Source organism: Falco biarmicus, chromosome Z, assembly GCF_023638135.1.
Source record: "Falco biarmicus isolate bFalBia1 chromosome Z, bFalBia1.pri, whole genome shotgun sequence".
NCBI classification, from domain to species: Eukaryota; Metazoa; Chordata; class Aves; order Falconiformes; family Falconidae; genus Falco; species Falco biarmicus.
Genome location: NC_079311.1, coordinates 22,220,252 through 22,245,690, shown reverse-complemented (window position 1 = coordinate 22,245,690; position 25,439 = coordinate 22,220,252). Strand labels below are relative to the sequence as shown.

The 25,439-nt window shown below is 38.3% G+C and overlaps 1 long non-coding RNA gene across 6 annotated transcripts; it reads left to right on the top strand.

Annotated features, from left to right (window-relative positions):
- LOC130142905 (uncharacterized) lies at positions 1-25,439 on the top strand. 6 transcript variants are annotated; one of them, XR_008819566.1, is made up of 4 exons: positions 1-89; positions 5,222-7,341; positions 13,604-13,748; positions 24,108-25,439. It is a non-coding gene; the product is annotated as an uncharacterized LOC130142905 (long non-coding RNA). The 6 variants fall into 6 exon arrangements; XR_008819564.1 differs by lacking the exon at positions 24,108-25,439 and adding an exon at positions 18,213-18,371; XR_008819565.1 differs by lacking the exon at positions 24,108-25,439 and adding an exon at positions 15,513-16,683.

Genomic DNA, 25,439 nt, shown 5'->3' with positions numbered 1-25,439 from the left:
CATGAAGTATTCGCCTTCCAAAAGAACTATCCACCAGTAAATGTCTGGTTTTAAAATATATGGATTCAAGGGACAGCAGCACTTAAACAGTAAGTAGTATTTTAAATCATTAGCCACAGCACGTTTCAGTGGGAAATTTCTTTTTTATGTTAATATTAGTCATTGCACAGTATTTTCCAGGCTTCTGTGTCTGCTTCCCAAATGTTTGTGTTAAGAACAATAAATCTCTCTGATTCATGAGCAAGATATTCTGATACTTTTCTTTTATAGAAAGTCTTCAATTTATTATTCTCTGTCTTTCTGTGAAGTCTCCTATGAATAAATAACTCCACCACTCAAAAAAACTTGTAGGAAGAGACAGATGTTGCTGTGTCTTTTGGTGTGTTTTTTTTTTTACAAAACCACAAATAATAATAATAATAAACCTTTCAATAATTAGAAGGCAGTATTTTTATTGCTTCAAGGAGTTAAAAAGATTTTAACTTTCCCTTGGGGAGCCCATAGCTGGTGTCTACAAGACTACTCTGATATTTTGATTTATTAATAGAGAATAATTAAGACTTCAGCAGCTGAAAGAAGAAAGCTGTTATCTGGAGGGAGCAATATTTTCAGGTCTGTCTTGTTTTCTTACTATCATTTTTGCTTGCTTACTTGCCTGCTTTTCTTTTGCTTTCTCTATTTTCTTTTTTTTTTTTTTTAATACTCACACCACTGAGTCAAGGTTAGAGAACAGCTGGCACTATCAAGGCTTTTCAGTCTCATTTTGTGACTCTTCCTTACTGCCACTCTTGACACTGATCAGTGCATCAAATGTTTGGTTGTGAAACAGCCATAATGGGTTTTGAACTGTGTGCAGTCATGGGGATTTCTCCAGAGGGCAAAATTAATTCTACACATGAGCCCCTCTCTCTCCCCCCCATTCCCCCTGCCTGTTAGATGCATTCTCAGATTGATTCACCGGAAGAATAATTTAAAAATACACTTGATAAAATTATATATTATTGAAGCATCTCCTATCAGTCATCAAATTAGAGAATACCATAAGTAAATCTTATAACATAAAGAATTAACTCTTTTTAAGTAAAAACAGACTTTAGCATGAAATATAGGTATTTTAAATGGGCTGTTCTTTGTAGGCTCCAGTTTTAGAAGCAGATATTTGTATGCAAATATCAACAGTAGTATGGACCACATGCTTTTCCCATCATATCCCATGAGTTATTCAAATTCACAGTTAAGTGACCAAAGCTAAAAAATTCAGAGTTAAACAATAATTTAAATATCAAACTCAGACTTGGTGATGGGAGGTTATTCTGAACACAATAGAATTACTCACATGTGTAAAACTACTTATGTGTATAGATCTTTTGCAGAATAAGAGGCTTCAGATTGATTGTGAACTACAGCAGTCAGTGATTTTGCAATTTCAGACAATGAGCTGGAGCACTGGAGCACTACTCAGCCAGCTTAAGCTATAGGTACAGTGAGTCAGGCAAGACCAGCAATTGATGAACAGCAGAAGCTTATTTTGCAATATACAGAATCTTATATGTAAAAAAGTATGTCTTTTGCATGCATGGATAGGGAGATCATATAAACAAGTTCCACCAAGGTCAGGGGAAGCATACTAATTCATAAGAATCTGGCTTTCTTATTTGGTAAATCTGAGATTTTCTTGGTTTGTAAGTTAGAGGGCTTTGCCAGACAAAGCCTGCTGAAATGGGATTAGACTGAAGTAGACAGCATTTTCAGATGTATTGTGATTATGAGTGAAAGGCAAACTGTCAATAGGAGAAAGGGGGATCGGGACTAGAAATCAGCCAGACCTTCTGACACCATGTAGATGCAGACGATATAGAGAAAAACCTCAGTTAAGGACTGCCAGTGGAAAGGCAACTCCACCACTTAAACTTTTTGTTTACAGGTAGTGTTCCATTATCAGCTGAAAAAAGTATAAATAAACTAGAAATTGTCCATCGTTTCACAGAGGACATTGTCAACATGAGCACTGACTTATTAAAGCTGCTTGTAAAGAATGTAGGAAGTAGAAAACTACACTTGTAGGTGAGTAAGACTATTGGAAAGGATCATTCCATTAAAAAGTAAAGATTACCTCATCAAAGGAGTGTCAGCCCTACCAGCAGTGGCAAAGCCAAAGTTTTCTTCACAGTTATAATTTTCTTGTGATTTAATATTTTTTTGTTTCTTTACTAATCAGGATGTAGTCATTCCTAGAGGACAATCAGAGCAAGAAGGCAAGATAACATTCTTCCTTTCTCAAAAAGTTTCTTTAATGACAGCTTGACTATACAGTGACATAAATTCTTTATTCTTTTTTTTTATGCATGCTCTTTATAAATACAGCAGAGGTTAGTAGCTCTGGAAAAAAAACTTCCTCACTTCTTCTATACAAGAAAAGTAATTAGTGGACATTTACAATGGAGCTTGAGCATCCCTTCTCTCTGACTTGTAGTGACTGGTCCATGGGTCTGAAAGTCCGTCTTTTCAGCTAAGCATGCACCAGAAGATTGTCAGTTGTGAAGGTGCTTTACCACTTTACTCAAAGGGAACTGGCTCAAGCCGCCAGCTCATTTTAAAGGAGCACAAACCCATCCTCAGATGGTAATGACTCTTGGTTCACTGCTGACTTAGACTTGAATCAAACCAGTGACCCAGAGTGAAAGGCTCCATAAACCCTTAGCAATTCACTGAGCCATTCAGGGCTTCAGGGAGAAGGGGAAGGGAAAAGGAGTCTCAAAAAGGGGCCTAAAATTTACAAAGGATTTACCAGGAGTATACTAAGCTTTATCCTCTCATACACTGGCAGAATTCACTGCTCCAGATTCCACAATCAAGATCTATAGGTACAGAAGTGTAGAATGCAATGATAAATATGAACTTTACAAATAGATATGGATAGAACCAAAATATATTTTTAAAAATTCTTCTTCATTTCATGAGGCAAAGAATTTTTGAAGCAGTGTCACCCATTTGAAGGATTTGAAAGACTGAAATCCTAAACATTTCATGTGAACGGAAACAAACTTTTCAAACATACCTTTATATTTAATTCACCATAATGTGTGGGCTGCCAGATGGACTTTCTCATTTTAGCACTGACGTTTGCCATTCACCTGAAGCAGAATGTGTCTGTGTCTGTGTATGTGTGTGCACCTCTGTGTCTGCGTGTGTGTGCATGCACGCACATGCCCACATATAAATGTACCTACTCTACCACTGGAAATATAATCAGTGGCTTTACTGACCTTGCAAATAATAACCTTTATTATCACTCATTACTATCTACTGGTTTTGCCATTAAAGGAACTACCTTTTTCCTTCTTTTGTTGATTCACTATAATTATTATCAATCCCCTCTTAGGTCCTGATTAATGTCCTTCTTTTATAGAGGTTAATTCTTTTGTTTGTTTCTTGGTTTTCTACATTATCTGCCATTTCAGGTGTTTGTCTATAGTGACAGCACTGTTTTGCTTTTTATCCCACTTTACCCTACCAGAGCATTTTGTATTCTTTTAACAGAACTTTTCAGAATTTCATTTAGGGAGCAAACACCGGTTAGAAAACTTAGACTTTGAAATTTGATATTATTTTTAATTCCTGGTTTGTTGTTTGTTTGGTTTGTGGGGTTTTTTTTATTTATTTATTTTTCATTTATGGCACTGCACTGATCAACGTAGGGTTGACGCTATTGACAGTTAGTGTCTTTCTCTGATTTGTCCCTCTGTATTGAAAATTAATACTCCAAATTTTGGGATTTCAAAACCTTGGACTAGACTACCAAGATAATTGCTAAACTAATCAAACTTGCCGGGCTCTGTGAATATACAGCTGTATTTCAGTTTTAGGGGAAGAAAATTAATACAGCAATCCAAAAGATATATACACAAAGGATGTCTTTCACTGGCCATTAAGGTCTAACAGGTTTAAAGTTCCATGTTGTCAATAGTAATCTTCAGTAGCAGTTATTGGTTTATATCTGAGGTAACAAAGAAAACCAAATAATTCGCTTGGTATTTATTCTAGTAAAAGTTAACTATTGACCTCCCTACCTACCTATTATATAGACTACTATTAACCTTGTCTGCAGGAGGGTGGTGATTTTAAGTTATGATTGTTAATGGCCTTTGAATGCAGCAGTCTCAGACTACTTACTCCCCAGTGCACCACATGGCTCAGACTTTTCCAGATGGGAAAATGATAAGAAGGTGAAGAAGATAGCAGGTCATTCTTGAGGCAGCCTTGAGAAAATTGCTGCAAAATGAATCATGCAGGTCTGCAGTGTTTTACCCAGCATTTTTCTGTTTTAATTCATCAAGCCAAATCTTGTTGACATGAAAGTGAATGAAACGACTGTGCAGTATGCTCTAAGAAGCTGGTTCAAAGGCTTTGTGCATCAGCTCAGCTGTAAATAAAACAGAGGATCCGGGAAATACTCTGCATACTGGTGATCTCTATAACATTTTATATTCATCTGCCACATGCTCATATCCTGTCATTAGTTTCAGCTGTAAAATAAATAAAAAATAAGGTCCTTGAAATTTACCAACAGGTTTTTTTACGCCTATTATCAATTCATTTAAACTGATATTAGTGATATTTCCTTGCCTGACTGTGTAGGCCTATATTTACTTGTCTATATAATGAACAAGTCAATTATATACGCACAAGGTATCTTTGTAATGTGGAGGAGTGCATTTAAATAAACACAGCATTACTGTTAGGAGATTTATACCACAGTCCAAATCTCTGAACCAAGGAGGAAAAAAACCGGAAAGATAGTTTTGCTTATACTGATCCAGCCTTGTAAATCTCTGAATACTGGCAGCCCAAGCTATATGTTGTCTTTATGCAGGTAAAATATGTTTAGGAATCATGAGAGTTAACAATATGCATTTACAGTTGCTCTGTTTTGTTTTCTGTATTTAAGTCTTCCAAAGTTCAGGGTTTCAAATTTTGTGGCTATGATAGCTAGAAACTTACTATTTATTGCAATCAATCTTGCTGTTTATTGTAATACTGCTTCACAGCTCCCAACCCTGTAATTATGAGAACCACACTAAATGCTGCATGACTCAGAATAGAACCACTGGAGAAGAGCAATAACATACATCTCCGAACAATTTCCTCAGGGTGGGAAAAGCATTTACTCTTCTACCTCCTTTTCCTGCCTTCTCACCCTATTGATCGTTGTGTTTTGAAGGATGATACAAAACCAGGAGGAGCGGCTGATACACCAGCAGGTTGCACTTCTATTCCATGAGACCTGGACAGGAGAGCTGGGGCAGAGGGACCTCATGGAGTTCAGCATAGGCAAGTGCAGGGTCCTGCCCCTGGGGAGGGACAGCCCCAGGCACCAGCACAGGCTGGGGTGACCTGCTGGAAGGCAGCTCTGTGGAGAAGGACCTGGGAGTGCTGGTGGGCAGCAAGGTGCCCATGGGCCAGCAGTGTGCCCTGGTGGCCAGGAAGGCCAATGGGATCCTGGAGGGCATTAGGAGGACCATGGCCAGCTGGTCGAGGGAGGTGATCCTCCCCTTCTACTCTGCCCTGGTGAGGCTGCATCTGAAGTGTTGTGTCCAGTTCTGGGCTCCCCAGTTCGAGAGAGACAGGGAAGTTAAGAGAACTGGGCTTGTTAATCCTGGAGAGAGAAGACCAAGAGGGGACCTTATCAATACCTACAAATACCTTAAGCTTGAGTGTCAAGGGGATGGGGCCAGGCTCTTTTGAGTAGTGTCCAGTGACAGGACAAGGGGCAGTGGGCACAAACTGAAATACAAGATGTTCCTTCTGACTGTGAGGAAAGACTACCTGGAGAGTGACAGACCACTGGAAGAGTCTCCTCTGGAGACATTCAAAATGTCTGGACGCAATTCTGTGCAACCTGCCTTAGCAGGGATTGGACTAGGTGATCTCCAGAGGTCCCTTCCAACCCTGACCATTCTGTGATTCTGTGAACCAAGGAAGCACTGAGGGAGAGGGAGAGACGCAGAGCACAGGCCCTTGGTGTGTAGGTTATGCTGACATTAATGGTAGTGTTTGATGCAGGAGAGTCATGACAGTGGCTTTAGGGAGGACTCCACTGTATCATACAAAGGTTGGTGAGATAACCGATGCTTTACTTTATCTAATATACAGCATGAGTATAGCTAGCTTTGAACAGTGTTGACATAAACTAGACTGCACAACTTGGCATGAGGATCTGCACTGCTCCTGCTTGGCCAAGGCAGGGCAGAAGCAGTGTCTTAAAACCTAGGTCGGTAGATTTGCCGTAGAGAGGAACTGCTTAGGAGGTAGCTAATACTAATTTTGACATTATTTCCAATTTTCATGACTTGCTCAAAAAGACAACTATTAAGCAGTTTATGAGCTTTTATGCAAACCATTAAATACATTTTTTGTCAAATTCTAGTACATATGTTTTATATTCAAAAAATGACTGGAATTTTAGTGATATAGGCAAGACAATTATAGAAAAACTGCACTCCTGAAAACTTGTTCTAAATGCTTTATCACATCCTAGTTACTAATATATGACAAAATCCTTTTGCTCTTAGTGCTGTCACATTTGTGTGAGATGAAGGTTGTTGTCTCACCCACACAGACGATAGGATGACACTTTAATTGGAAAGTGACATTGTTGGGAACATTTATGAATAATTTAGTATGTCCTCCCCACTCATCTTTTTATATGTTCTCCAAGTCATTATTTTATTTATTATTTATTAAGAACTGACATTGTGCTGAGAGCTGTACAGAATAAAGGAGAACACAAAGTCCTTGCCCTTGTGGATCTTACACAGCAAGAAACACAGAAAGCTCTTTTCCATCCTGCTCATAAGATAGTAAACACATTCTGGCTATGTTCCAGACTTTTTCCTCTCTTGGAGTTTGCCTTTGCTGACAAATATAACAATAACATTAATAATAAACATATCTCAGCATGAATGTTCTGTTAAGCTCGGCTGTTTTTAAGGCGCTTCTTACCCTCTGAGACCTTCATGTCCTGTTCTAGTTTCCTTTTCCTCACAGAAATACACAGACTTTCTTCTCTTGTTGAACTGAATTTAACAGAACTTGCTGGGGTTGACATCAGAGCATATCAACAGAAAGACTTCCATCTTTACAGGGAGCAGAAACTTGCTACCCTTTCACGAAACAACAGTATTCCTTAATTATTTGCTTACTTTTCTCTCTCTCTCTCTTTTTTTTTAATTTCCATTCATTTGTACATGTATATCAAATTGCTTACAACAGGTTGGATTAGAGGGCTTTACCTTTATCTTTGGAGAACTCTGTCACCGCAGACCCTTGTCCTCTATGCAGGTCTGTAACACAAATGTACAAAGAAGCAATATAGATTCTTTGGGTGGTTTGTTCATACAGTCCCTTACTGATGCAGGGTTGACTTGCTGATTTTTATTAATCTAGAAACAACTCTTATCCTATTACATCTATTACCTGTATTAGCTTGCTGGACATGAAACACAGGACCAACTTTTGTTGCCAAAATATGGAAAGAATCCTGTTTAGAATAATGTGTTTAGGATTAAGTAATTGCTACAGGCTGACAAGAGGCTTTTAATTCCTTTATCATTTTCTACTGAAAAACTTAATACATTTTGCCTTTCATGATGTCTGCTTTTTAAGTATGTGATTTTTATCAGTTCACATTCAGAAAGTTTCTGATCACTCACAGAATATATTGAAGATTTACTCATAGTGTATGTCTTGGTGTAACACTTGCACATCCCTATAAGACATTTACATTTAGAGCAGCTGATGCCTAAGGAAAAACATTCCATTAGAGACAACTACGCTCATGTGCTCTGTCCGCATGCTGCATTTTTGTCCTGCAGCCATTACATTTGTGGCTTTTTCCCCGCTGGAAATCAACCTCGCCTAGGATATCACAGTATTTCCTACAGTAATTTTGATGTTGTGTACATGGAGTTTGTAGAGGACTGAATGAGAATTTAAGCTGAATCACCGAGCCATTCAAATTAGATTTAGTTTTAAGAGGAAAATAAATCTGAGGTAGGCACAGCAATGCGTTGAACACTGACAACTGATTTTTTTGAAGCTCCCATTTTGAAAGAGAACAAGCTATTGTCAACAATTTTCACCCCAAATCTGGCATGGCACAAGTGTTAACATTTAATGGGAAGCCAAATTACAATTGCAATTTTTACATAACACCCACTACATTCTCCAACAGCAATAGATCAGGATTGGATAGTAAGAGACAACATGCTGGAAAAGGGGAAATTTGCAGGGCCCAGTGCAGTCAGCAGTCTCAGTGCAGTGAGAACAAGATGAATGTGCATGAAGCCTAATTATCTGAGAGTGAAAGGTCATCAAAATCAATTTGCAGCATGACGTACAAAGGTCATTATCAGATGCAAATTTTCTATGCCCATTTAAAACACAATAAAAAATAAAGTGGTTGCTTTAATAACTATGATTAGTAAAGAAAAAAGGCATGTCATTGAGCCATCTGTTTAAACATTTGTGCTACCTCAGTTTTTATTCAAAATATTGCAAATAATGGGAAGTGGGTTTTTGGAAGGCAGTGTTCCTGAAACAGAATCCATTCATTTTCAGGATCTATAACGCTGACAGAATAGAAAGCACCTGTCTGAAATTACAGTCCTTCAAAATCAATAGTGTAATATTTGTAATTTGTTTCTTTATTATTACAGACTACGTCATTATTATTTTTATTTTCAGTTTATGGAATGAGGTAGATGAGTATCAGTCATTTTCTTACCTGTGTTAAATTTCTTACTTAGGGGTACAAATTGCCTGTTTTGTTTTGCCTGTTTTGTTATGTCTCAATGGCAAAACAACCCTTGTGCAAGTATACACAGATCTGTAGAGCCAGCAAAGACACTACAACAGCAACACCTAAACTAAAAGCATACGCAGAAATCTAGTTGCACTGGTTCTGAAGGTAAATATAACCCATAGTACAATACAAAAAAATGAGCTGATCTGTCAGAAGAGGATGGCTACCAGAGGGTTTTTTGTATGAAGCTTTTTGTCAGTTAGGACACCAGAGGTAAGAAGCCCATACAGAGAGCTGTCATCCAACAGGAACTAGTTGCTAGTCTGAGCATAATCACTCAAAAGGTGAAAATTGTGCATTAATTCCCTTTTGTGTTTGCTTCCCTCTTTTCCTGATACACGGACTCTCCTTTCTCAATCCCCTATAAAGGAAAAACATGAGGTAAACAAAAGACCCAGCTGGATATGTGGTGGAGAGTGGCCAGTGTCCACTAATTAGATACATTTATACAGAGAGAAATTTCTTCACCTTTCCCACTTTGTCTGCATTGTGTTTTCCATGGCATTAGAGGATCATGTGAAAGGGAAGAAAATAAATTTCCTGCCCACACAGGCAGCAAGTCTGCAAGTGCTGTTCTGCCTGCAGCCCTTCGGCACGGGCCCTCCTCATGCAGACTGTGCAGCAGCTGCGTGCAGAGCCCACAGCAAGATCAAGATCATGTCACGCTCTGTACCTCTTCAGGAGCTTTGTAGACGTAATCTCGAATTTCATGATACCTTATGTGATTTCTGTGTCACTGAGGAATGGCAGCAAAATAGATACCAATAAATGTGTTTCTTTCCCGCATAATATGCAGCCTCTGAAGCCATAATGTTATTCAATATTAATATGTTAATAACTGTAGACATCACACTTTAAAGCACAAACAAAAGAAGCTCTTTCTGCCTGTATTCCTATTTTCTTTACTCCTATGGCTCTTCACTCAATAGTTTGTTGTGTTTTTTTCAATATTCAGTTCAAAACTTGACACCCTAATAAAGATGCTGCAGTCATTTCATTAACATCTTTCTCCTTCTACAAATTAAAAAGGACCAAATTGTGCTTTACGTTCTTTCAAAGACATTTTTGTGTGTGAGGTGACCACCGTAGGGTATTTCCCTTTGTGCCAGTTATGGAAATCTTCCTGCCAAGGAAATGAGATTCACTATTGCTAATGGGAAGATAAAAATACTCAGTATTTATTTTACAATTTGCTAATAATGAAGCAGACTGAGAGAATGATTGGTTGAATGCATTTGGAATAATAATAAAGGGCAGGGCAGATGCTGAATGATATTTTTCATGTTTCTTCTTTTAATTGATGTTTGTTTCTCATGTCCTTTGTGTGCATTTCCTGAATTAGTGTAGCATTCTCTGAGGGTAAATCAGCCTAATTTTCCCCTGCTGACAGCTGCATCCTTGATGATACTCAAGGAATAGTTCCAGCCTTGAAACTTGGTGCCCAGGAAAAGGCTGCACCAGGCTTGACTGGTTCTAGATCTCAGCCAGAGGCCAATTGCTCTGCCTCTACAACCAAGCCAGCTGTGGCAGGCTGTAGCTCCAGTCCACACAAAGTCTGCAGGTGCTGTGCCAGACCCGACATCAGGCTGCTGAGAACCCAACGCCTTCTCATAAAACAATTCTGCTTTGGCATCAGAGCTCACATCCCCTAACTGGCTTTGAGTACTAGGTTGCTGGCAACAAACTCTGCTGATGCTAGATGCAGGTAGCGGTGGAACCACTCTAATGGACTTGAATTAGGGTCTCAGTGACAAACAGACAGCCAGACTGGGGGGAAAAAAGTTGGCTGAGTGAAATCAATGAGAGCAAATGAGCTGTGATCTCACCCCACTATGCCATGAAAAGTAAGTCTTCATTTTGATTGAAGTGTATTAGAAAACAACTTTAAACTGCAACATTAATTTTTACATCACAGTACATTAAAGCTCTGTGGACTTTTTTTTTTTTTTTTTTTTACAGGTACTAGCTGTACCTGTTATTAATGCATAATTATGAGTAACAGTACCTGTAACAAATGAGTATCATTTCAGGTACTAACAGCATATCTGATTTCCCTTCTCATAGAAATCAAGGGGAGTTTTGCCTCTTCAGTTATTAAAAACACAATGGTATAACTTGGGTGATTTGAGTGCCTCAGTTACAGACACAGAAGTAAGCAATGGCCTAACTTCAGTGCTCCACCACTGGACCGAGTCTCCCCTCCACAGCTCACTCCTGCGGCAGCTGCTGATATACACATCCAGGTCCTGCTGACTGATTAGCACCCATCTCCTGCAAAGACACCTTTCTCAAGGGCATTTGGAAAAATTTGACCTGTAAGACAGCTGACTAGAGCTTTCCCTGCCAAGGCAGGCTATACAGATGTAGTTTGGGTGCAAACAGGCTGATTATTTACTTCTTTAAAGGATACCATATGCTTACACTGTGAAGAGGCTCTAACTCCCCATGTTGTGTGAATTTTTTTATTGGCAGTGTGCTTGGGCTTCACTTGATCCCACAATACAGTTCCAAAAAGCTTTTTGGGGGGAAGGTGTATGTGCAATCCTGTGTGCTTTCCTCCTTCTATGCCTTGACACCTACCGAGGACTTTGGCACCAGGGAAATAATGCTTTACATTCAAGCACTATATTGCACATTTTATAAATAAAACATGAATTTGGTTAGCTCAGCAGCAACATATACTGTGTAGCAGAATTTATTTTTTTCCTCCCCACCTCAAATACATGATATTTTCTTCAGGATTTGCAATCTTGATAGCAGTCAGCTTGCAGAGAATTTGGCCTTACCCACATTTCACTGCCGTATTTCTCTTCATGCTCTAATCATGTAAATATTTTATAAGTAATTAAATATTGCTTCTGCAAAATTATGATCACAAAAGGAAGTGCTTGTAAATAAACGTTTCATTTCAACCACTAATTCTTAAAATGGAGTTGAGAGTGATCATAGGTAATCCACAGAGCCAAAATGGAATCAGAAAGATCTTCATGATTGCAGCACTGCAGACAAGCCACAAGAACAACAAGTGTATTTGATGGACAGGTGTAGCCTTCCATGTCACATGAAACTGAAGGTTTTAAATTACATTAATGAGACTACCTGGGTGTGGAACTCACTATTAGGAATTCGTTCGTTGTTTAACTTTTAATTATTTTTACTAGCATCTGCCTCTCTGTAAGGCAAGATCAGTGAGGTGCTAAGGGGGTTTTGGGAGACGTTACAGACTGATCTCTGCACTTGGTATAGAGTTTTCATTGCCATGATGGCCAGGCGTCAAGGGGTAAAAATTCAAGAGCAAAAGGCATTAGTAATTTGCTATTGAGCTTACATGAAACACTACAGTTCCTTAAAAATACACACACAGTGAAGCATTTAACACCAGGAAATGCAGATGATCACCTTTATGGAAATGACAACAGTCAGTGCTTGGTTAATTTTAATTTGCTGCCGCTTGGGCATGAACATAACAATTCAGTCTTTAATGACAAGATTAAATGGGATTTCTTGCTAAATATTATGTAATATCCTAATATTTAACTCCCATGGGATAGCCTGGACTCTGATCTCCCATTTTCCCCTTTGTGTCTAGTTTTAAAGATTTCCCTTGCTTCATAGAAAAGAAATTCTGAGTCTAATGAATTTGTTTTTTAACAGCATTTGCTAATATTGTGTTTCTTTTCATTTTTTATCCGGTGACCAGAAGCTCTATGTTGTTCATGCCTGTGATACAAAGTTTGATTTTGCATAGATCCTGTAAGGTTTACCACTAGTTCTGACAAAAACAAAGCATTCTGTAAAAATTATCTCTGAGACTGTATGTTTGCCTTCCTATTTCAGAGAAATTAGCATTGCTGGTGTCCTTGCAGTAGAAGGACTTAAGTGAAGGTTAATTTGGCTGGCTCACTGCCTTTCAACTAAGGTCACCGTGTTACTTCCTGTATCCTGTTTTCTGGTCCAATTCAAGCTTCCCATCAATTGTTGACATGGAGTTTGTTGATGAACATGCCCTAAGAGGACCATAAACCAATTTGTGGAGCAAATTAGGTGGTTATGAAAGCAATGACATACCCAGTGATTTTCCACTCTCTGTCTTGTGTATGTATCTTAATTTCCAGATAGCTGCATCACAAAATGAAAAGCCTTAATAGCCTTCTTGTTCTTTGTGTTCCCCTTCCCCCTTCTGTTAGGTTTCAGTGGACTAGTTCAATAAAAGGAAAAAGGAACACTATACACTAGAAAACAGTTATTCAGGTACAATAATTTGTACTTTATGTCATATTATAATGGTGAGTGTAAATTTTCCTTTGAACCATGTTTTATTAACATTTTTTTTCCACAGAGTTACATCAAAAGACTCTATAAATAAGTGATGTGCTCAGCCTGCCAGCTCTTACATGCATACCAATTACCTCTATTGGTTTCAGGACACGTAGTCAGTACTTTAAACAACCCAGATAATATTGCAAACTGAAATATTCAACATCTCCATCTTGGTATCCTGTCACCATGCAGAGAATGATTATAATTGGTAATCAGTTTCACTGCTGGTAAGTTGAGTGGCATGATGCATTTTATATCCATGCTTATGTCAAACTCAATTAACATTCTAAGACAGTGTATTTCAAAGACACAGACCTAATCTGAGGGAACAACGCAATTATTTTTTTGATGTTCAGAATTCTCAGTTCCATGAAGAATTTGAAGCTCAAATACATTTATTAATACTGTAACACTTGCCAGTTTTGCTTGCTACAGGAAAACATATATCTTCTATCTCAAATTCCTGTCATGAGTGGAGCATGCCAATGACATGAGAAACTGCAGCAAAATCAGAAATACAAAATGACCAAGATATTTATTTTTGATTACACACTGTTTAATCAAGGTATGATATGCATTATGATACTGCAATGAGAAAAGGGGCTTAATTCTTTTTTTTAAAAAATACTGATCTATTGAGGCCAATTTTCATTGATTTATTTATTTATTAGTGAAAAGCATCACAGTGCTTTGTCACATTCCCCATAAAGAAACCAGTAAATAAAATCATAAAGAGAAGGTTTATATAGAATATAGGTTACCTTTGGGGGGGGGAAAATTAGGAAGTTGAAGAAGGGCAAATAAAAGCTGCAACGTTGTGGAACTCACCATCACTGACAGAACTTGCCATCGCGCCTAGACCTCTCTTATGGGTTGTGCATTACTGCAATCATCTCTAGTATCAGTTTGTAATAATGTAGCAGGCTTCCTAGCACAGAATGGAAGGAAGAAAATACACACAAAACCCATCCTTTTTAAAAAAACAGACAGAACCCCCAACTCTGGCTGATAGACTTTACACAACTTGTCTAGAATAACCTTGTTCCACCCATAGCTGGTTTGTTGTATCATCACACAGCTGGTCACAACTTGTTGATCCACCTATCTAGATGGACGCGACAGCATTTTGCTGATGTCTTCTCCACATGGGCTCTTTTGTATGTAGTAGCTGCACAGCCTTTATCACATAGGTATTCCATCGAGTGACCTATGCTCTAAAGTTACAGAATCACACAATAGTTGAAGTTGGAAGGGACCTTTCCAGGTCATTTGGTCGAACCCTTCTGCTCAAGCAGAGTCAGCCAGAGCAAGTTGCCGAGGACCGTGTCAGACATCTTTTAAATATCTCCAAATAAGTTGTAGGAAGGAGAAACACCAAAACAAGCTGTTGTTTTGCTCTTCCTTCTTACAGCAAGTTTGTGGAGGGTTTGGGGGGGCAGGGTGGGAAATACTGGGAAAACATGAAAACATAACTGATCTGCTAAAAGGATGATTCACAGTTCTGCAGCTCAGGAAATAACTGAAAATATGATAACGTGTACTTATTCTTTTGAGATGGAAACACAACTTACTTGGTGGCAGTGAGGTTGGTTGAAGTTAAAATAAATGTAAACATATTTTTCTTGAAGTATTTAAATCTCTTGAGTCTGCAAAACTGGCCCAGAAATCTTGAAGGAGCAAAGCTATCTGAGAGTTCTAGCATAGTGAAACCTTTGTAAGGATTTTTTTATTATTATTTTTTATTTTTTTACATCTATATTGTACTGTTAATTCACCACAAAACTTCAGGGTAAAAGTCCTTTACCAGCTTGTGGAACAATCAAAAAGTTCCTAGTAGCTTTTACTAGCAGACTCAGACTGAGTTATCTCAATTGACTTTTCTGATCTTAAAAACATGAAAAAATTGTCAATGAAGTAACTGACCTCAGCTGTAAGTTGTATGAGCAGGACCATATAAAATAGAGTGCAGTGAAATCCTTCCACTGATCAGAATCCTCAAAACTTGACTATTCCTGTCTTTTGATCTTCCAAAATGGAGAGGTGCAATAGAGCATGTTCTAACGAAACCTGACCAAAGACTGACATGACTAGTTTCTGTGTCACAATGTCTGGTCCACTGTGATTTTTATGAACTGTTGAGCTGAAATTTAGAAAGAACACTCTCTTTTCTTCCTGGAAGAAATGGAAAGGTGTTTTGCTGTTCCATATTATCAAGAAGGATGGAGCAGTATGTCAAAAATTCATATCTTTACATCTTGAGGGCAAGACCTTATTCTTACTTTCTGGTAAGACAGACATTCTTTTCATCACTCTCTCCCTCCCTCCACAGGTCCAGCTTAAAGGTTATGCTCTTCTATTTAGTTCTACTAATACCTGTGAGCTGGTGCAAACCTTTCCTGAACAGAGTACAGATTATAATTTTTATGATGATATACCGTTGTCTATCCTGCTCTTGACCATTGAAGCCTAAATAAAGCCTTGAAATTACCTGATGAATTCATCAGAATAATCCTGTGTTTATTGGAAGATATTGTGAGAAGTTATTGATATAAAGATATTTCATCAGTCTCTGGGCACCAGCGTTGACTCTGATTTGGACATATTGATTTTTCTTACACCATTTGCTAGAATGATTCCTTTGAGAGTATCAGCATTTGGTAACAGGACAGAAAACAAGTATCTAAGTCAATTGCTATCACTCATGTTTCTCTACCTCAATAGACAATTTCAATATGATATTAATTATTTTTGACATTTAAATGAAATATTCCATTAATATTAACACTTTAGCATTCTTAGGAAGAAGCTTTATACCCTTTTCTGTATTCAAAATATATTTTACATGAACAGCCTGGCTGCAAACTATGGGGAATAATGTTTGTACTATACCATTGCAAAGAATTTTTCTCACTGTTACCTTAGCTATTCCTGAGAGGGGCTAATAACCCTGATGTCACATCTGACCACTCTGTTTCCTTGAAAAGCAATATATTCAACATGACAAGAGCACTTCTTTAAGCATTGCCATTTCCACAGACCACATTTCTATTTATCCCAAGACTAACTTGCAACAGCACTGCATGGTATTTTGGCTACAGGGCTGATTAATGTAACACATTCTTAGAAGGACTCCAGGCAGTGTAGCTCCATTCCTCAACACTTGTTTAGTATGTACAGTGTATTTGCTCAGTGGCAGAAGCTACTGTGTTTGAATATTGTCACAGGTTATATTGAATTTAAAAATTTTGAGGATTTTTTTTTTTAACTTTGTAAACTTCTGAGAATATCTGAAGAGTTATTTCTCCCTCTTGGTATGACCTTCATAGCCTCTTGGTATGAACAGAATGTGTGATGTATGTTGTTCTGCAATACACATCTGTAATTGCTGTGTGCTAATGGTTTGGCATATTTACTTTAACACAGGAAGCTGAATCTGATGTACTATGTGAATACTATGATTCTGTGAATAGCATTATTAAAAGGCATGTTTGGAAAATAAATATGTGAAGCAAGATCTTACAATCTGGCAAAATTGTTATTGCTATAATGTTAATTGTGAAAACAGTAAATCATAACAACCTATACAATATCTACTGCACTGATGTCCAGTCAGCTATTATTTAAAATCTCCTGCACTGCTTTTTAAGTTGCAGATGTATTTACATTCTGTGATCACTGGGAATAATATGGAAGATTTTGTCTTTACCAGCAATTCCTTTCTTTAGCCCTTTCTCACTTTATTTTATTTCTCTTCAAACATCAAAATAGGACAATTTGTATTTAATTCACATTTATTTCACAGTTTATTTCCTAGATTATACATTATATCATATAATGACCTAAGATAACAAAAAGGATTACATGAAATTTAAAAAAAACAGTAGTGATTATAAAATAATTATGGTGCTGAAACATTTCTGGCATCATACAATTTTGTTCATAAATTGAGCTTCCCTCTTTCTTAAAAAACAACCTTTGAGGATCTATGTCCTCATCTATCAGCCTCATCTTTCATTTCCTTTTTGGTTTTATCATGGTCTGGATTCATAGAAAATATAGGAAATAATAGTCCAAATTAAAACAAAGGCAGAGAAGGCATCCTGGTAATATCTGTGGACCTTTTATACTGAAATGATTTATTATTTATGTGACTATTTCAGATTTTTAAAATTACAAGAACTGATCTATTATTTGAGTATTCTTGCATCTGCATTTCAAAAAGGCATGCCACAGTCCTGACCTCCTTTGCAAGCACACTGTGCATATACTTGTGTAGTAGACATTTCTGGTAAAATATTTGTAGAAAGCTTATTCAATCTGAAAATCTTTGTGAAAATGATTTCTTTTTTGCATGTATTTCAGAAGGTATTTTGTCAGAAATACCCAACCAAAGAATAGAAATGTTATATTATTTCTGAGATCAGTCTTAATGAAATCAATCTCACATATTTAGAAACTGAGATCTAACACTCATAATAAGTGATTTGTGATTAATTCAGGAAGGTAGATGACTTCTTAAAATTTTTGTGACATTTAGCCGACAATATATTTAGTATGTAACCCTTTCTTCACAGAATTTTCCTAAGTGGTGCCAGATGTTCTTCCACCCTAATTGTTACAACTTCTTTTACGTGCACTCGTTAATTTCTACAGTTTCCTCTCTGATACTTATTCTCCCTTATTTCCCACCACCTCTCTTTTATTCCACTCTTCCATTACAATCCTTCATTCTCAGTCACGCACCACAACTAGCTTCACCTCTGGCACACAAATGCTCTGAACTTCTCTTCCTTTTTAACTGACTTCACAACACCTACTCCTTAAATGACATCTATAAGCAATCATCAGGTCAACTGAGGGACATTAGCATCTAGAAGTGCAAAACTTATCTGTTTTTTAATTTTTCATGTAGTTATGTACAGAAGTATATGTAAAGCATACAAAACGTTGCAAATTTTTTGTGCTTTATTTAGTAACTTGCTTTCTTCACATCCATGATATAGTTATTTTCCTTCGCATTTTTTTGTAGGTGATAATGTGTCCTCATTTCTTCCTACATCTTTGGGACCTGGTTGTATCTACAGCTTCTGAGCTTACAAACTTGATAAATATAAAAACAATAGTCAAACCATTAGCTGCTGTTAGCAATTTTATCCCTGTCATGTCAAAATAAAGTTGTAAAGACAGATACTCTAACAAAAGACTTCTCAGGGCTATGGCAGCCTCTCCAGTGCACTTTCCTGAAGACTTCTGAGGAGTTAATAGCACAATTAATGGCACATGGAAATTTGACAGCATTTGTTAGTGGTTTCAGTTTGCAAATGAGACTCCCCCTGGATGGGGATGGACTGTCATGTGAGGGATCTCTGCATCCTTCCATGGGGATGGGCAGCAGTGCTCAGCCATCCTCCCTGTACTGACCTGTGCTTCTGTCAGAAATCTCCACGGGTATACTCACCTTCAAAACACCTGTGTGAGATAAGGAAGCACAATTTTATTTATTTATTTACCTGGGAAGTTGTATTGCATGCAGGGACCTTGGCCAGGGAGACTCTCTGATGCCATTACAAGACCACCCAGGAAAAAATAGGCACTTGGAAAAGAGAGACCAAGGCTGCTGAGGGATTAAATCAGCCACATTTTTTCTTTATTTTTCTTGGTACGAGGCAGGACAGGGTCTCTCAAGGCTTCTACCGGTAGGAGTGACAAGGTTTAAGAGGTGGGGGCTGCAACAGTGCATGGTGCAGGAGGAGGCCATGGACTCATGTGCTGGCTGCAGCCACCACTGACACTGATGAAAACAGCACTGGAAAGAAAATCCATCCTGAGCCATGACAGTGTCAGCGGGAGAAGAACAAGCAGACCCCGATGTGTTCAAGAAAGGCCCCAGCTGCTGGGGCTGAAGACACTCTCTAGGGAGGGCATAATGTGCCAAAAGGGGTATGGGTGCCCCTGAGGGATTGCAGTCATGGGACACACATACCAGGACCTGGACACCTCCAGGACTGCAGCCACAGGGAACCTGTACTGGGACAGGGACACCCCTGAGGGACTATGGCCCTGGAGGACCCTGCAACGTGTGAAAACAAGGGGACCTGAGAGTGGGAGTAGGGGAGGACAGGTGTTCACCTCAGTGTGTGTATTTGTGTGTGTGTAAATGCTCACATCTGTTTTCCCTCAACACCTGAATTGGTGGCCAGAAGTTTGCTTGAGAGTAGATAAGTGAAATTCCCTGACTCAAAAGGCGGCTGTTTGCACCAGGGCTGAGTGCAGTGGCAGTAGCGACAGAAGGGTCTACAAGGTGCAGGCAGGTCCCGCCAGCAACGAGGCAGCAGCATGCACTGGGCTTGCTGAGCCAGGCTCACACAGAGGTACTACCTCCACCTCATCTCCCAGAACTCCCATGCCCTCTGGAGCCACTGCTCCTGCTCCTGTGCCACAGCTCACACATCACAGGAATAATTGTCTGAGACAGCAGCATGCAAGATGTAAGTTTTCTTAAACAAACACTGGATTTAATATCTTAATGATTTTTTTTCTGCTGTAACCTTTAGGCCATTCGGCTTCTTCAAAACATCAAATGTCTTTTTTTCCAGTGGAAATTTCAAAACAGGGGTGGGTGGGGGTACGGGAAACCAGCTTAAAGACAGACGTTGTGCTATAAAGTGAAAACATACAGGACATGGTTCAGAGACACGGGATGCATTATGTCTAGCCTCTATAGCCTATGTAAAGGTTGGATGTATTCATCTTGCCTGTTTAAAAAGACAAAGTTATGAAAGCATATTCATTGACAAACAGCAAAACATTGACCAGTCTGAAAGAGTTCAAGATTTGTTCTCTGGTGTACTGCCATGTATGTGAGCAGGTAAACAACAGCAGTGGAATCATTGGCTAGAAACATCGCTGAAGTACAGCTGCCAAGAGTGCAAAGGGAGCGCAGCAGTTGCTATAGGCAGGCAGCAGTATTGGGGACTGCAAAGCCCTGATGAAGCCTGAGAAGGCAATGATATCAATGTGCTAAGTAGTTAATGTCCTGTCACATACCTCTGTGCTTACCCCTATCTGATACCCCCTGATGTTCATATTGCCCAGATCATCCTGGGACCCTAGTGGTGTAAACCATCACACTGCTAGAAAAGTACAATTCCTTGCTGAAGACAAATCAGGGAATGTCTTTAAGACTACAACATAGGAAACACAGGGCTGTACTCTTACTATAAAGATAATATAATATGTTATTCTTGAACAGTTCCTTCTTCCTCTCTCTTCATAAACACAATGTATTTTTCAGACACCGATTTTAGTGCTGTTGTAAGCAGAAGACTGATTACAGCGTCTATACCTAAGCAGAAAGTCTGCAACTGCTGAAGGCTGCATGAGCTAGACTCCCTCTTAATAAATTGAGTCCAGCCTACAGTCTACCTACACTTGTCACAAACTGACACTATCAGCCATGCTAAATGGAAACACATCTTTATGAGCCAGGGAAATTAACTAAAATTATACGTTATGTTTGTAAGTGTTCTGAACTCCTTCCTCATTTGTGCTGAAATACACCTAAACAGCGTTGGCCCCGTTCCTACTGTGAAGCTAAAAAGCCTCTGGCTTTTTTCCCCCCCCCCCCAAAAAAAAAAAGTTTTTTGAACATAATGAAAATACTTTAGTGGTAAATCATACCATATAGCACAGTTAAAACCTGTATTTGATTAATTTTTAAGTTGCAAATATTAGGCATGGAATATCTCCCTTTTCAATCAGATATGGGAAGATTTCTGTAAGAGGATTTCAGAGGAAATTATCTTTTCAAAATAACAGAATAAGGAGCTTCCTAGCATTACCATTATACATAAACATTAAAGCTTATTCCTTGGACTGTATAGTAAGAACTAACCAGGTACCTCTTCCTGTGTTTTGGGATATTCCACCACAGTTTCTCTGCTCTGGCTGCCTTAAAAGAGTTAAAGCCCTCTCATAGCTGTGAAAAATACCCATTAACTGATATGTTATGCAAACTGACCATAGACTTGTCAAGTTGACAGGGTTTTGTCCCCCAAAGGAAAAGCGCAGTTGCAGCTTCTCTCACAGTACATAAGTAGGGTGTAATAAATGCAGATAAAGTGGTTCATTCTGGATGCCAGACACACACAAGTACTAGCTTTCCTGTCCTTGTCTCCCTGCAGACAAAAGACCTCAGCACAGAGAACACAATGTCACCCAGAACCTGCTCAGATTAACTAATTATACAATGAGTTGATAGCATCCCTGAAATCTTTTCCATGTGACTTTAGACCTGTTTTGGAAATACTATAGTTCCCAGAAGACTTAAACTAAAGAGAAACAAGCATACTGCTTGGGTCAGAAAACAAGTGACATTGAGCACAAATGAGATGAATGAGGTCTGTGTTAATATGGAGCATCAATTTATCACCCCAGCTGAAAACACAAAGGTAATTTGTAAAACCATAGTGTTTATTAAACCAGGTACAAACAGGTGCTCTTGAAAACAATATGGCTTCCATGTTCTCTAGTCTTACAAAAGAGATGAGGTTTCTTCATGTATTTTTCACCTTTTGTTTCCCCCCTCCTCCCTATTTTTATTTTTTTTCCCCCTTGCTTCCCCTCAGAGGTGCTTTGCTGCAAAGCAGCTGTTAAGGAGAGATGGTGCAGTGTCTCCTGGGTCAAATCATTGTATTAGAAGTTCTCAGCAAACAGCTTTGCCGTCAAAGGAGCAAAGTAACTTTTTGATAGTGTTTAATTTCTATGTGTGGTGTACTAAGTACAATGTAAACACTGGGGTTTGGCAGTCTCTAGCCTGTTGTCTCCTCAGATGAGTGCCTAAGCAGCTCAATTATGCTTTTTTTATAATGCACACTTATTTCTTATCTGGTAACTAATAAGCCAAGAATTACCACAGAAATTGTTGAAAATAACTGACTAGGTGGAATATTGATTTTAAACTAGGCTATTCATGTGTATGGAAACTACTCCAGTACACAAAGGTTTGAAAGTTTGGGCTCTCCTTAATTTTCTGTTCCTCAGGATAAAGTAGTACAGTTAATTCAGTCTTTGTGAGCCATGTTTTTTAGGCTTCTTTTACAAACCAGTTGACCTCTCTGGGAGTGAGGTAAACAGAGCTAGGACAGAGCCCTGAGCAGAGAGATGTTACTTCCTTTGCCTATAGTCATGCTATAGGTCAGGCATACTGATAATTTAAGTGTCTCCCTTGCAGTGACAGAACACTGTGGATTTATGTTCTACTTATGATTAAGCATAACCCAGAGATCCTTTCGTGCGGTACTGCCACTGAGCAGTTGTTCCCTGTTCCGCATTTGAGTGACTGATTGCTCCTACCAAAGGACAAGAATAATGTTCTGTAATCCTTCTCTTTTTTCTCACACACACACCCACCCCCGCCCCTCTGGCTACTTATCCAGTTTGTCAAAATCATTTTGCATTCTAAAGTTGCTCACCAGCACTTGCAACTGCTTTTAGCCTGGTGTCATCTTCAGATGTACTAATTAGCCCTACTCCATTATCTAGGTCATTAGTGACTGAAATAGTATGAGATTGGGAGCAGAGCTTTGGGGAATCCCCACTTGATTTTTCTTTTCTATTCTTATAGTGATCTATTAGTAACTGCTTGGTGGGTTCATGCAAGTGTGGGATATTCTCATTAAGCTCTTTTTACTCTACCTTATTTGTGGGAATGGAGTGGTCAGGTGTCCTCTCTAAACTTTGCAGACCCAAGGTCCTGATGATTCAGTAGCCCCAGCAATTTGAAAGCTGTTTCCATTGCTGGTCAGAAAACGTCCTTGTACTTCTAGCAAACAGTTTAGTTCTTCTGGCTTTTGTAATTCAGTACTGTTGTTGTGGTTGCCCATTCAGCCCTTAATACGCTGCTGCAGAACAGAGAAAGTTAATGAAAAAATATCCTTGCTCTTAAGATTTCTGTTAAAAGCTACTCACGAGTTCTTGTTATTATTGAGAATACTTTCTAAAACTTGGTAGTTTTAGGAAACTATTTGTGGAAAGTCTATGCGTATCTACTTCAAGAATTTTGGTTTTAAACTATGTGTGTGAATGCTGTTCTCTTATTAAGAAATAAGCCTTTTCACAGAGATGTAGCAATGATGCAGTTTGTTCATTGAATTTGCTAACATTTAGCGAGTAGAATAGCAGAATCCCATTTCGGAGAACTGCTCCATAATTTCATGCACCTACCATAAAAACAAGCAAATTGACACCCTGCCAGGAGTAGCCAGAGGAGATCTTAGAAAAGAGTTCATAATGATACTGTTGCCATATTGCACGCCTGTAAATAATTCATTAAGTCAACCACCCTTTTGTTTTAAGCAAACATGAGCAGATGCCTTCCTAAATTGGATGCAGACAACAGTTTTCAGCAAAACATTGTTGTAATATGACACTTAAAAAGAGTAACATTTTTCTCTTACTGATTTTTGAAGCGTTATCAACTCTGATAATTCACAGTGATTACCTCTGTTACACATCAAGTCGCTCATTGTTTTTCATCTACATTTTCCAGATTTTTACTGTGTGGTAAATTTTGGAGTTAACTGTAACATAGTGGAAAATAAAATAAATTCATGGGCAGAAGCTTTGCAGAAGACCAAAATATTAGTATTAATTATTTAATACAGGACCTGCAGCTTAGATGTTACGTCTGCTTTGTATTTTGAAAATCAATGGACAGAAATAATCAACTAATTAAAAGACCAGAAACATCGGTTGTGGGAGTCCAAGCAAAAGGTTAAGGCCAGTGTTTACACAGCTGATGACTGCTCAGTACTCAGCTTGTAAAGTCAGGTCACACTTTTCAAAATACCATAATTACAGTGTGTGGAAGTGTGTAAAATTCACTCTTATCTGTAACCTTGTTGTATTCTTTTTATCTCCCCAGTGGTGTGGAAAAGACATCCAATAAAGAGGAGCTATTTTGCTATTTGCCACTTCTACTTTGAATTTTACCAACCTCTCTTTGTGTCAACGTTTTTCTGTGTACAAGTTCACCCAGCATGTGCTCTCACATGTGTTTCCCTATACTGGTTTCCTTCCAAGTTTGTCTTCTCCTTTGTGCAAACTTTAAAATAGGAAATAAGGACATTGGGTGTATCAAAAATCAGGTATTTCTGTAAGTTCTGAAAAGTACAGTAAAATACGAAACTTCAGTGTGATTTCAACTAATATTTTTTTAAGTACGTTTTAACTTATTGCTGTGAAACACTTGTGGCAATTTGTGTACCATTTCAGTCGATCATTAAATTACATTTCAAGTTTTACTAAACAGCTTTACGACAAAAGTTTCTTCTCCTTTAGAAACTGCTATAAGAGCATCCCCAGATAGGTGTTCCATCTATTATTTAGTAGTAAATACAATGAAATGTGTAAGCATAGTAATTTTATTAGTCCAACTGGTGTTTCAGTACTGCTACAGTGATATTTTACATATTTTGTAAGACTTCAAGTTACAAACCTTGAATCTTTTTTCATATGAATTACATAACTTTTATGGTACAATAGAGTGTTTGGCAATTACTTGTTTATTTAAAAATATATATAGTTAGATACTATGTGTTTGAGTTAGTCTACTTAGACTGAAGCATTTGGGCAGGGGGAAACTTGGGGCAAATTAGACCTTTATTTTTCTATCCATGTCTCTTATCCACATCATAATGTGTTCAGATTTCTCTTCCCTGCCCTCCCCCTCCCCTGCTTTTTTGCAAGGAGGGAATTGCAAAAATTACATGGGTGACTGTTGCAAGCATTGTACAGAGAAAATGTAAAATGTGATTGGGAGTCATAGGATCTCAAGTCTGAAGGAATTTTTACACCCTTTAGTCTCACAGGCACACCATCTAGTTATTTTTGCATTAAGGTAACAGTGCTTATTATGACTTTAACACAAGAGACATAATTTATATGCAGAGCTTCTAGCTTTCCTTCAATTGTACATTATTGGTATAATCAACATGTCGAAGTGTGGCATTCATTAAAAACATTTGGGTCTAATTCATTCCTCTAACCATGACTCCTCTGAGGAGCTTATTGCTCATATGTGACTAACGATGTAGGCAATGGACACACAGGTGCAAATTTCATACTGAAGTATGGTCCAGTTAAAGGCCTTAGCAAAAATAAGAAGTGCTTTTACAGTGAAAAGTCTCCATGTTTTTCAAATTATTATAAATAGTGTAGATGAATTGTGACTCATCAATAAAAATCTCCACACATA